The following is a 14,563-nucleotide window of genomic DNA, read 5'->3' as shown; positions in this document are numbered from 1 at the left end:
CTCACCCACCAACGCAGACACTCTGGGGAGAGGCCCTACGGGTGTCCCAAGTGTGGGAAGAGGTTTCAGACCAGCTCCAATCTCCTCAAGCATCAACGGATTTACAGAGAGGAGAGGCCCTTCCGCTGCCCCGACTGTGGGAAGGGCTTCAAGGATAACTCCACCCTCATCAGGCACCGGCGCATCCACACTGGGGAGAGGCCCTATGAGTGTGGGGAATGTGGGATGAGCTTCACTCAGAGATCCAGCCTGATCCGCCACCAGAGGATCCACACTGGGGAACGGCCCTACGAGTGTGAACAATGTGGGAAGAGCTTCAGCCATAGCTCTGCCTTGATCCGCCACAAAAATATCCACGCTGAGGAAAGGCCATACAAGTGTGGGGAATGTGGAAAGGGCTTCAACCAGAGGTCCCAACTGAGCATCCACCAAATGATCCACACTGGGGAGAGGCCCTATGAGTGTCCTGAGTGTGGGAAGAGGTTTCACACCCGCTCCCATCTTCTTTCTCAGAGATTCTCAGAGATTTCTCGGATTCACAGAGAGGAGAGGCCCTTCCGCTGCCCCAACTGTGGGAAGAGCTTCAAGCACAACTCCACCCTCATCAGGCACCGGTGCATCCACAAGAGAGACAAATTCTACAAGTGTCGTGAGGTTTCAGACCAGCTCCAATCTCATCAACCACCAGTAGATTCACAGACAGGAGAGGCCCTTACGCTGCCCCAGCTACAGGAAGGGCTTCAAGCACAACTCCACCCACATCAGGCACCGGTGCATCCACACTGGGGAGAGGCCCCACGAGTGTGGGGAATGTGGGATGAGCTTCAGCCAGAGATCCAACCTGATCTGTCACCAGAGGATCCAAACCAGGGACTGGCCCTACGAGTGTCCCGGTTGTGGGAAGAGCTTGTCCAGGAGCTGTCACTTTAACAGAGACCAACGGAAGCACTGGTAAAGGAAGCCCTTTGAGTGCCCTGACTGTGGGAAGAGCTTCCTGCACTGCTCCAACTCCATCTCCCATTGGTGGACCCATGTTACCCCACACCTTTAGAGGGGCAACACGTTGGGATGTGGTGGCGGACCTTCACAGAGGACAGCATGCAGCAGCTTGGTGAAACATGGAATGCTCTTTTATCTGACTCCAATAGGCTTATATACATTTTGTACAGAGGGCCAAGATTGGCCCAAAGAGGTTACAACCTCCTGACTCCATTGGTCAATATGACCATCAGTCAAGTTCTCTCTCAGAGAACAAGAATGCAAAACATACAGATAATTTCTAAGAATACTTATTGTTTACATGAAGCAGCATGAGAACCTGCTGCAAAGACTCAAACACTTGAAAGCAAGAAATGCAGGGACGACATCTCACCCTTTTTACCTTAAAAAAAAAGAAAAAAGGAAAAAAGAAAATGAACTACAGTTCAATTTCTGTTCCCATGGGAGGACCAGTGGTTCCTCCTCTGTTGACCTTCATTCGGTCACGGTTTCTTGCTTTTCACATTGCAGAGTTAGTGAAAGTCTGTGGCACCTGTAAGGTGCTCAATGGCATGCAAAGCCTTTGCCAATTAAATTTGCGGGGCTTCACCCTGCATTCCCCATTTTTGTTTTGAAGAACCAGGCCTCTGGCACAACAAAAGATTCTTCAGCAAATGGAACAAACAACATTGCTGACTCCCTTTAAATTGAACAACCCATCTGTGTGCCATGTCGACCACAGAAATTAAATCCGTGACTAAATGAAAAAGTTTCTGGGAAAACTGTGGAAATGCCATGACAGCAGCCCCATTACAACCAAACGGGCTGCCCATCCTCAGGGGCTTCCAAAACTTGCCCTCAAAATCATCCTTCCAAGGAACACTGGCCTACCTCATCCTCCCAAATCGTCTGTAAAGACAGTGGGCCCTTGCACTAAATTTCTGAATATTTTTGGGCCGCAAAAAAGAAATCCAAAGGATTCTTGCCACTCGCAACAGCTCATGGCTCCAGAGCATTTGGCAGAAAAACACTGCTTGCAAAGCTCCATTTAAATTCCTCCCATAATACTGAGAGTATGAATTTTACAAAAATCTGCACCCATCAAATTCGCAAGCATTGTTGCCTGCATTTATCAATTAAGCAATGAGCTCATACAAAAATGATTGATTGCCATTTTTGCGGCTGAAATCTAGCAATAATTAGCTCAAACAAAAAAAAAAATTTTGATTGTTTGTTTGTTTTTTCAAACAATATTTTGCCACCTTGTGGCAGATGGGGCAAAAATGACCCATTCCAGAACGTGCAAGGAATTGGACATTCATCAGCCAGTGATAGCTGCAGGATACAAACGAATCACAGAAAACAATCATTCAGATTCACAATTGAGGATTGGCTTTTTGGAGGTGTTATAAAAGCCTCCAGTCTCAGAGTTCTGTTTAGATGCAGAACACAGGAACATCCCAGGACTGGTTGAAATTTCCAGATGATCCTGGTCCAACAGCTCCCAAACAAGTCACAAAGGGCGATGAATGGATCTTGAAAGACAGTCCATTCCAGCTGCTAAACAGCAAAGGAAAAAATCGCAATGTCCATTCCAAATTGTTCCAGGACAGTCTCTGATCAGAGCAACAGTCCAGTGAAATCCAGGCAGCTCAATACTTCAGAGCAACTGCCTTCTCACCACCGACTCTTTGTCCTGTGAACAGAAAACTCAAACACAAATTAAACAATTTTGGTCCCTTCAGGGACACTGACAGGGAGACGTGTGTGTGGGACTAAACCTTCCCAACAAGCCTCCATCGGCTGTGGGGACTGGGAAGACTCTTCTCTCCAAGCACACTTCCTCTTTGCACCCCACTGCCCTTTTGACAGAGGTTGGCCTTTCACATGGCTTGCCTTGCAAACATCTGACATGTGATTTGGCCGTTCACACCTTCCACAAAGAAACAAGGGAGTGATTCCTCTTTTTTGCACTCTCTTTCTTTGTTTCTTGTTGGCCTTAGCACTAGTCTTGCTGGCCTGAGCATTAGATGAGGCATCATTGACGTCTAAATCCTGTCCTGTGTGCTTCACAGAGACAGGGGTGAGAGCTTTTCTCACTGGGGGCTGGGGAATCCATCCCTGCCCTGTAGGGGGCGCCGTGCTGACCCACGGCCGCCCACAGCATCAGCCTCAGTTGGGAAATCACCCGAGACTGAGGGGAATCCCACATCCCGGGACCCCTCGCAGCACGGGAAAACCCGCTTGTGATTGCGCTGTCCCTTTAAAATGAACAGATCGGCTGCAGCTGCCTCCCTCGCACTGCTCCTGCTCGGCGCGGGGGGGAATCGCAACGCTGGGAGGGGCGTGTCCCTCGGCGCCGCTTTGGGACCGGTGGCCGCTGCCCGCTCCACGCGGCCCCGACCCCGCACGGGGGGAGATGGCAGGGCTGCAGGAGGCGTGTCCCACTTGCCAAGTGCTGCCCCCACAGGCTCGGGGGGAGTGCCCCGATCGGCACGGGGAGGAGCAGGGGGGCTGGGAAGGTGTCCCGGCCCTGCATTCCCAAGCAGAGCTGCGGCTGCCGCACAGCCCAGCCGCGCGGCGCGGCGCGGGGCCGGCCCGCCTCTTCTCACGGGCGGTACCGGACGCTGCGGGGGGGGTTTCTTCTCGCTCCGGGGCCGTGCAAGGTGGCCCCTGGGCTGGCCCCTTCACTCCTTGGGGCCGCCCCCCCCCGCGGGGGCTGGGCAGGCTGCATTGCCCACCCTGGGCCGGCCCCGCTGCTTTTCGGGGCCATCCCGCCCCTCACAGGCTGGGCTGGCCTCCACCCCCACTCCAGCGGGGCACTTGGCCTGTCGCCAAACTGCACGGACCTGTGTGTGCCCTGCAAATCCCCGCCATGGGGGGGAAAGGCCGCCCTGCCCGGCGCCCCGGGACAGCGCAGCCTTGCACCGTCCTGCTGCAAGGAATATTTTATGGAAAATCCACAATGCGGGCAGGCCGCAAAAAACACCCCGTCCCCCCGATCCAAGAGCACTCCTGGCACCTCCAAGGCCAGGAAAGCACCAGGGGGGAGGGAACTGGGGGAGGCAATCTTTTGCCTCCGCCGCCGTTTTCTCGGCACGGGGCTGGGGAGCGCCGATCTCTCCGGTCCCAAGGGGCTTTCACAAGCCCCGAGGTTTTCCACACTCCAGCACCGATAAGGCATGGGTAGGGACGGGTTCTGCTCTGCAGAAGACCCCGTGCCCGCCTCAGCTGGTGTGCTGAGTGCAGGCAGGCTTCCCGCCAAGCTGCTACCTTTCCGAGGAAAGGGGGGTCGGCTGTCCCACCCGTCTCCAAGGGGCAGGAACAGGAGGAATGACTCCACCGTCTTCTCTGGAACCCAGCCCGATGAGGCTGGAGCTGTCCTCAGAGCTGGAAGGCTGTACTTTAGGCAGCACTTTCTCCAGCCTGCTCCAGGTGGCTATGAGTTTCAAAAGCTTCACACTTCGATCTGCAAAGAAAACCTGGAGCAGATAGTCTCCCAAAGACTTCCACTCTGCTGCAGAAAAAACTTCTTCAAGACTGCAAAAAAACCCATGAGTTCTAGCATAATAGAACAATTTCTGGAGAGCATCTCCGGGAAAGGAGACTTCTTCTCTCCGCAGAACCTCAAGGCAAAGGTCCACCATGAGGGCTTCCTCATCTGAGGAGGGTTTAGAGATCATTATCTCTTACCACGATACCTCAGGCAGAGCAGGCACAGTCTCTCACTGGGCACAGAGGTCCACCGACGTGCAGTCTCTCACACAGTCAGAGGTCACCACTTGTTACCCCTGCCTTTTGAGGGGCAGCACGTTGTGACGTGGGAGAAGACCTCACAGAGGACAGCAGGCAGCAGCCTGGTGAAACATGGAAAGCCCTTTATTATCTGACTCCAATAGGCTTATATACATTTTGTACAGAGGGCCAAGATCGGCCCAAAGAGGTTACAACCTCCTGACTCCATTGGTCAATATGACCATCAGTCAAGTTCTCTCTCAGAGAACAAGAATGCAAAACATACAGATAAATTCTAAGAATACAATATTGTTTACATGAAGCAGCGTGAGAAAGCTGCTGCAAAGACTCAAACACATGAAACCAAGAAATGCAGAGATGACATTTAACAGTAGGTGCCATTAGACTAATTAGTGGTAAATGCTCTACTAATTTCAAATGCGGACTACTTACAAAAATTTCCTGTGTAATAACTGGCACATAAAATCTGTTTTTTTAAAAAAAGCCCATAAAAATCTGTTCTACATGTAACTTCTTTCTATTGTACTATCTCTCAGCTTGGCCATCTACCAGTATAACCTCAAGATTTAAAAGATACAAAGGATATGAATGTTAAAGCACAGAAATGTGTCTATAAAGTATATTTGAAAGTTGTGCAGTTGGTAGACTGCTACTCAGCAGCTTTTGACACAGAATAATAATACACACAAGTGTGAGTGTGGTGTGTGCAGCTGTGAAAGTGCTTCAGTCCCAGCTCAGGTGGTGGACTGTGATGGCCAAAGTAGCTCCTGGATGACCAGACAGGGAAGTTCCTTTGACAACTGGAAACTATTAATCCCTTGTTTTGCAGATAGCTGCAGTTATGGTGGAATTTGTTGCTGATGTATAGGATTTTCAAGGTTTGTGATTAGATGGTAGAAGGAAACAGTTGTTGATATGAAAATTTTGACACCAAACTAGCAGTTACTTCTAACTAGAATGATTTAATGTCAAATAGACATACTTCAAGAAGATTTTCTATGTGCTTACATATTTTCTATGTGTTGCACAATGTTTCCACTTGTGGAAGCTGGTGGGAATTAGTCAGTAATTAGTGACATTAGTGTTCAGGCATCATGGCACTAACACTCAGCAAGATGATCATCTCCCCTTCCCCACCAAGAGCCACATCCATCAGGATCTTGTCTGAAACCATTTACTTTATTTAAACTATATTTTTTCATGGAAATAGGATAAGCTTGTTCTAGAAACAGCCTGTTGTGCTGTTTGCAGAATCTGCCTGACACTTAACAATACCAGTCAGAAAGTAGTCAGCTGTTTGTTCCTCCATGTTTGCTTTTTAAAATCGTTGCTGACCTTTTATAACTGAATTCAAGTGGTTCTCTGCATAGCCAGCTTTACTGAGCCTCAGCACCTTGCCTCTGTTTGGTGAGATAAAGCAAGTAAACCCAATTTCCCCTCTTAGGAGTTGGTGAAAGCCAGCTGGAGTTCTCAGAGGAACCATGTGGAAGGGGTGGGAGATCTGCAAGGTTGTAACAGGAGAGCAGGCAGAGTCTGTGGGCAGAAGTAATGGTATTACACAATATCATATGCATTTTGGAGAGATCTGTGTTTCCTCTTGAATTTCATGACTCTTGGAAGCATAAGTTTTCCTGCTGGTTTTACTGAGTTTTTTCAGGTTTTTAAGAATCTCTGTTCTGTTTAAGACCACAAATTTTTCATGACTTTGCATGACTTATTATCTTCATTCCTTAATAATGCACTTTGCTAAGAAAAAAAGACCTTATGAAATTGGAGCTGCAAAGTATCACTTCAGTGTGGCTTTTTCAGGTGGCAATTTCAGGTTTGATTTCTATAAATATTGGTGAGACAGAAAGTAATACAAAGTTATGTTTCAGGTACCCTAGAACTTTATGTCAGGTGGATGAAGACCTTGTGCTCAATACAGAGTGAGTTCTTGGGGCGGGGCTGACATGGCAGGTTGAATTTCCACATAAAATAGGGAGAGCTGTAGATGTTCTTTGGTCTATTTCAACATGTTCAATGAAATAAAAAGGAAACTAACAAAACCATGCTAAAACCCTTTTGTAAGAGCATCTTTTCAAAGCAGCAAACTTACTTCAGACTTGCTTATGAATGCAAATTTAACAACAAAAAACTAAGAAAATTAAACCTTGCAAATGAGTGGGTGTTTCTGAAGTTAAGAAATTACATCCTTCTTTTTTCCTGTGGATATTTTCATGAAGCAGTTCCATCAGTGATTGAAAAGCATTCTGTGTCTGTTGTGTTTGTATAACTCTGAGCCCCGTAACCATTCAGCAAGCAATATGAGAGTGTTTGCATGATAATATAGAAAAAAACCAACACACATACACACAAAAAGAGTTGACCTACGCCCAAGTAAGCAAAAGTGAAATCCAAGTTGTCTTTTATTACCAGGACTGATGAGGCATGAAAAAGAAAGAACTCATTGTGAGATACAGATCTCATGCTTAAGTTTTCAGGGCTGACAGATGAACAACTTTTTCAGATACCAAACAAAAGCATGTAAGGGGGGTGGTTTCAAACACTTAACATGCCGACTAGGTTACTAGTTATCCTTAACTCCCAAATAATGAGGAAAGTTTAATATATGTTTTGTATTATTTTAATCAAGTACCTTACAAAACAAACAAACAAACAAGCGAACAAACAAAAAACCAGCAACAAACACCAACTTCAAAATTGTCACGAAATCACATAGAGATGGCAAAGATTTTTTTTTAATTTATGCTTCCACAATATTATTAAAAGTTACACATTTTAAAAGCACCTACTTCTTACTAGGCAACTTAATCCTAGTTTTAAAGTCCTTAAAGAGCCTTAAGCACATGGATTTTCAATATCACTTAGGGCCAACATACACAGAGAAGTTGCTTCAGTATGTTCCCAAGCCTCAGCTGCTCTGCAGTAATTGCCTTCACTTAGCAATAATTGTGATTTAGTCCACAGCAAATGCTTGGCCTTTGGAGGTAATTCCACCCACAATTACAACGCCAAGAGGACTTCACACCCAATGGAGGCAGAAACTGAGACTGACACTGGTACCAAATAATTTCTTTGCATAATTTGTTTGTAAGTAGTAAGTGTAACTCTAAATGATATCCATTTCAAAAGTGCAAATAGATATCAGAATTTTTACATCCAAACTCTTTACAGTATGGATACATAAGTATCTTTAATTTCCTTTTGAAAGGATTTAAAGTGATATTTATTTGTCACAGAAATTCATTAATGTTTTGTTTTAATCCAAATATTTTACTCTGTATATAGGAAAAAAATATAAGTACCATGCAAAACAAGTTACGTTTTTTTCTAACATGGAAGATACATTTTTATGCTTTTTAACATAGACTGTTTAAATATGTACAATTAAAACCAGTCAATACAAGTTTTGAAGTACAAATCTCCAAACTTTAAAACTTTAAAAAAAATTACATCTAATTTGGCTAAATTTAATTAAAAATAGTCTCACTGTATAAGCTAAAGAAAGTAAGCTTAGACTGCACCAGAAAACAGCCCAACTTTTTCCAGTCTAAGTTACAAAGAATCTTTTTATCCATATGACTTTCACCAGCTTTTTAGCTACAGAAACAAAACCAGGAGTATTGAAGGTTTTATGATGATTAATTCTGGGATTAATGCTACAATATGTATGTTTCATTATGAAAAATAATGCTAATGATGAAATGGGAGGCTCAAGAATCATCAAGAACATTGACAAAAACAAAAAATAATTGAAGTTGATTGTCCTATTACAATAGAGGAAATTCATAAATACTTTTTATCATGTGATTTTCTAAGGTTCATTTTTCCAATCTATAATAACTATTTTAGTTAAGAAGATTTTTTTTTTAATGCATTCTAAGTATGTTGGGGCTTTTTGTCTTTATACCACTTCCAGTTTCCATGCTCACTGGGATTTAATGTCAGAGAAATCACATCAGTGAACAAAAGAAACTGAGTTGTGGTGCAATTTTCTTTCTAATTCTAGATTGGATCCTTGAATAATGATAGAAATTGTATTCCAGAAAGGCAAGTAATAATCAAGTACTCAGAGTAAAAGCCTTTGAGCGCCCATTTTCTTGTATGAGAAAAAGAGTTTGGGAGTAGGGTTTACATATTTTTAGTGTTACTATCAGAGAAGGGAGCAAAAATGGAGCTCCCATTTCCACATTGTAGCCCTAGTCAGTTTGAGATGTGGTTGGTGTTCTGTATAAGCTGGGCTCCAAATTCCTGCCCAAGCCACAGCTGGACTTTTCACACAGATTTAGAACTCAGCCTCACCCAAGAAACCAAAAGGATTTTTAGATATCTGTTTCTCACATTTATTTATAGAAGGAGTTCTAAAGTCAAGCTATATTTTTAAATTTCCATTTGGATTCTACTAGGGGTGAGTTGCAGAAGCAGCTTTCTGAGGGGTGTCTTCTAAACTGCTGGTTGTGGTGGTGTCAGCTGCAAACACAGAGCCCTTGCAGCCATCCTTGCCTAGCCCAAGCCTTTGCATCAGCCACAATTAGATTAATTGTGTTTTCTAGAGAAAAGCGAGGGCTTTAAATACAGAACACTTAACGAGTTCTGGTGGTGATATGACAAGGAAGCTGGGATGAGCCCGTGTGTGTTCCAGTACGTGGCTGGATGACAATAATTGATGTCCTGTCATGGTTGTCAGCCATCTCTCAGCTGAAGCATATGGCGTCTGACGGAGCTCAGAGCCAGGCCATACGTCACTGTCAGTGGCGGGGTGTGTTTTTTCTCAGTGCAGGGGGGACCTGATAGGACACCAACACCGAATTATGGTAGGCCTGGGAGCTCCTTCTCCTCATGATTAATGACACTAATTGAAGTTAAAGTCTGTGCGCACATCAAGGGCAGAACAGAACCTTCCCAATTTGTCTCTTTTTAAACAGCTGACACCCACTCTTCATGGAGAAGTTCCAGCCAGTGTAGGCTTATAAACATTTAGAGGTCCCAGGTTTTTTTTTTTGCCATGGGATGCTAATAAATCCCATCATATCAATTTTGATAAGAGATATTTGTGCTCTTCCCTTATTTAAAATTTACTTATTTTTCAGGAAAAGCTCTGGGATCATGCATGATGCATTCTGCTGAGTATCTCTTTAAAAATCCTCAATCTTTATTAATGTTAATAGGAGTGACATCTTATGTCCCAACTGCTTATGTTGAAACTCAAATGTTTGGATCAGAGTTATCAACACAGAGGGACATAGTTTTCAACCCTATCAGTAAGGACAGGTCAAGTTTTGTGTTCTGTTTGTGAGTGATTTACTGGTTTTCTGGTTATTTATGAATAAAGTACAAGTCTCTGTACTAATGCTTGGCTATGACCAGAAATATGGAACAAATGAAGTAACTGTTCAGAATTTATGACTGCTGAAGAATAGTGAGCTCTTACAGCTCAAAACTGATGAAGCTTATACTGCTCTGATTTATGCTTCTTCAAAACAACTAACTAAAAATTTTAAAGGATACAATTAAATATCCAGTAATGTCCAGGTAGTTTCAAATCCCTGCTATTGTACAGTGCATATCTTCTTTACAAACTTGCTTTTTGCAGCATAATGAATAGTGAAGGCCTTTCACAAAAATGTATGCATGTCTTAAATTTGGAACTATTTAAAATAGTAAGTAGTAACTCTTATTAGCATAGAATCGAATTAAAACGAAAAACTTTTAAGATTAAAATATTAATTACTTCTCAACCACAAAAAAATATAGATTTTTGATGTATTTTTTCTTGCCCAAGGGAACCCCAGGTCAGTGTGAAGCCTGTGTAGACTACAAATCTGAGGTCTTATAAAAGCATTGGAAAACTGGAGTTCTATGAAAAATATGGTTTGCAACTAATGTCAGAGCAAGACTTCTTAGCTGTGAGGGTGACTGAGCTCTGGCACAAGTTACCCAGCCTGTGGAGTCTTCTTCCCTGGAGATATTCAGAAGCCACCTGGACAGAATCCTGGGAAAACAGCTCCAGAAAATCCTGCTTGAGCTGAGGGACTGGACAAGATGCCCTCCAGATGTCCCTTCCAACCTCAGCTATTCTACGATCCTGTGAGTTATTTTTATTCTTATTTTTTTTACCTGTTACAAGAAACTTTCCCCAGCTCCTTCTGTAGCAAGAAAATCTGTTTATCAAGACGCCTATTATAAGCATTCTACTTAAATTTTAGAACAAAAAACATTGCTGTTCTGATATTCACCATAAAAAGATGTGGGGTTTTTTTACTTATTTTTATATTATTCCTATTTTGACTTATTAGATAAAAATATTTAGAAAGTAAAACTAACTTTTTTAGTGCTTCAAGCAGTGAACAATCAAATTTCTCCAAGTAGTTTATTTTATAAGTACTGTTATCAAGACTACTAATTTTACTTGCAAGTCTTTGGAAAGCATACAATCCTCTTTCTACAAGGCAGATCCAAACATGGGGCACTATTTTAGTAGTAGTACCATTAGTAATGGCATTAGTACACTTCTCATATTTAGTTTGCCAATGTGCCCTGCATAAATCTTTGTTCTGCTGATTAGAAATGAGAATTTTAAAATTCCAGGATATAAATGCTGGGTTTGGTTTCTTAGGGGTTTTTGTTTTTGTTTTTTTGGGATTTTTTTGGGTTTTTTTTGGGGAGGGTTTTTTTTGCATGTAAGGAGGAGATTCAGACTTGTGCTGCAAAAATCATCAGGTGAAAGAGGAAGTGGAGTTGAAGGAAATTTTGTGAGTGATAGGAGACGTGCCCATCATAAGGACATCTGGATGCTTTGTCAGACAGTTAAGATAAAGATACTATATATAAAAAGTTAAATTTTAATCGAAATATTTTTGTAATAGGATTTTAGCTAGAACTTTACCTGAGGGTTTTTTCCTTCAAAATTGCTGGAAATTAAATTGCCAGAAATTGGCTACTTGAATTTTTTTTAGCATCCTCTTGTAGTGACAAGACTTAAAAGAGCCTCAAAATAAAAATCCTTTGTACTGAGGGACCAGAATAGATGGACAATAATTAACCCTGAGGAATGTCACTTAATGGAAGTGGGTAGGAACTGTCCAGTTCTTATTTACAGCTAAGAACAATATTAGTACAGCAGGACTTGATAAAATACGGTGCCTTATTCAGAGTAGTCTGTACTCCTATGTGTTAAAGGAGTCTGCATATATCCACCTTGCTCTGAGACAATTCAGTGGCAGGAAAAATAATCATCATGCCTACTGCTAAGCTTAGAAATATAACCTCATTCAAACAAAAGCCACTGACAACAATTGCTCTGAAAAGCCTAAAACAGCAACAGTGTCCCTTGGGCTTGTTTGTCCTTCTGTTTTGCCTTTTAAAAAGATGGAAATCTGCACCCTGAATTTTTCACAGAGATGAGATGGTAATCTGGCCACGGCAGCAAGGAGTGTTTCAGTGCCACTGGCTCCTAGAAGGGAAGCAGAAGGTAATGTATACCTTTGAGGGAGACTGTATCCATCAAATTCCTTCTTTCACATCAGCACATATTCAGACAGGCAGCGTGTTGCTACTTTGAATTACTGCTTGCTGCACCCAAGCACAGGTTATATTCCCCTATGCATATATTATTATACAAAGAGTTTGGTTTCTATGGTAGCTATAAATCAGTTTTTCACATTGTAAGCTGGTAAGGACTGTCTGCTCGAGGAAGTTACACTGTGATACAGCATAGGGTAAAATAATTTTACTGGCAGTTACGATCCGTTTATGAAAACCGTTACAGAGACAACTCTACCAGAATTAAGCTGCAAATCAGACCATATGCCTAAGTTAATAGGATGGATTTTATTTAACAGAAACGGTAAGGAAGACAGAGAGAGAGAAAAAGAGGGACAAAAAGTGGAAGAATAGAGACAGAGAAAGATTAAGCAAAAAAATATGACCACTACACAGATCCTGACAGAGTACAGTATATCTACTTCTTCGAATCTTTACAGTGGTGAGGGTCCCAAAAATAAAGAGTTCAATGGAATGCCCTGGGGGACAAGTTTAACAGAGTCTCCTGCAGCAGAGTCTGGATCTGTGTCAGCCCTTTGCCTGACGAGCAGTGCTCTGCTGCAAGGCCTCAGCAATGAGTGTGGGCAGCGCTTTGGGGCTCCTGGATGGATTGATGGCACCTGCTCAGCTGCCCCTGAGGGGAATGTGCCGTGGATGTGGCCTTCCCGGGCTGGGGATTTTACAGCTGAGCCAGTTTGTGTGAGGGAGGATGGGGGTCCCCTGCCTGTGCCCAGAGGTGACAGCAGAGCCCCAGGACTCTCCTCCTCCCTTCCTGGCTGTGGGCAGTGTGTGCAAAGGTGGCCTGAGCAGATGAGCCTGTGGGCTGGGGCCTCCCCTGCCCGAGCCTGGCCCAAGCTGATTTTCAGGAGAGCTGCTGGTTTTGGCTTTCTTGTGGATCCATTCTGCTGCCTTAGTCTTGTTTCCTTGTCCCCAGGGAAGAGGTGATTGAGCCATAGTGTCACCTTGATGGAGTTTCAGGGTCTGTTGGGCAGCCCAAGTGGCAGCCCAAAGCTGCAGCCGGGTGAAGGACGGGTGGGCTTGGGTGGTCTCGGCCTCTTTATTCAGTTTTGCCGTAAGGGGCAGATCTCCTTCCTGGCCATGTTGGAGCCATTTCCCACAACACTGCAGTCTGTGGGACGGCTGCTGTGCCCCAGCCCCTGTGAGGAAGGCGCCGTGGCACACACAGACAGCCCGAGCCCCACAGTGCCCGGGCCTGGCTTTGGAGGGTGGGCTGTGCGGCCGTGAGGGATCAGCCAGATGGACGCGGCCAGGGAGTTGTGCTCAGCGGCTCCATGTGCAGCTGGAGGCCAGGGATGAGGGGCGTCCCTCAGGGAGGGCTCTGCCTCGGCCCCGGGGCTCTGGAAGGGCTTTGCCGTGACCCCGAGAGTGGCCAGAGCTGCCCCTCAGCTCAGGGTTTGAGGGGCCAGGAAGCTGAGCGGGGCAGGGGCTGAGGAGAAGCGCTTGGGGCGCGGCTGGAGGAGAAGCCGAGCGTGAGGCGGCAGTGTGTGCTGCCAGCCCAGAAAGGCAGCCCTGTGCTGGGCTGCATGGAAAGGAGCCAAGGGCAGCAGCTCAGGGGAGGTGACTGTGGCCCTCTAGTCCATATTTCAGAGCCCACCTGCAGCACTACACCCGTGTGTGGGGGGGGCCCAGCATAAGAAGGACATGGGGCTGGTAGAATGAGTTCAGAGCAGAGCGATGGAGATGCTCAGGGGGCTGGAGCAGCTGTGCTATGAAAACAGGCTGGGCAGGGAATGTGCTCCATTCGGCTTAGGGAGAGATGCCTGTGCCCGGATTGAGGCGTACATGAGACCATGGGATGACAACATCCTGATTTTATTTAACATGGATTTTATTTTACAAGAAGTGTGAGGGAGAGAGATAGAAAGAAACATTAGTGTGTCCTAGGGTGACTTTAAGCTGCTTGTATCCCCAATTGTCTGTTCTGTGTGTGCTGCATGTTGTGTTCTGTACCTTTCAAAGTGGTTCTCAGATGAAGCAGGGAAAGAAGCGGCACACTGTTTTGAGAAAACAGAGTTCACTCCTACGAGTTTTTTTCCTCTGGACTCTATGTGTTCATTGGAGGCACAGACAGTGGCCAGACAGAGAACTTTTTTTTGCTGTTAGTTAGTTTAGCTAGCTGAGGCAGGGAACCTCCTTGGACTGTTTAAATTTTTTTTTTTTTTTTTTTCCCCTTGGGATTGTTTAAACCTGTCCTGGACTGAAAAGCCCAGACAGACACAGGATCTCACACCTGCAGCCCACGGGGGCCTGGACCTGGGCATTT

This window comes from Zosterops lateralis (assembly GCF_965231275.1).
Source record: "Zosterops lateralis genome assembly, chromosome: 32".
Classification (NCBI taxonomy): Eukaryota; Metazoa; Chordata; class Aves; order Passeriformes; family Zosteropidae; genus Zosterops; species Zosterops lateralis.
Note: the sequence above shows the minus strand (reverse complement) of the source record.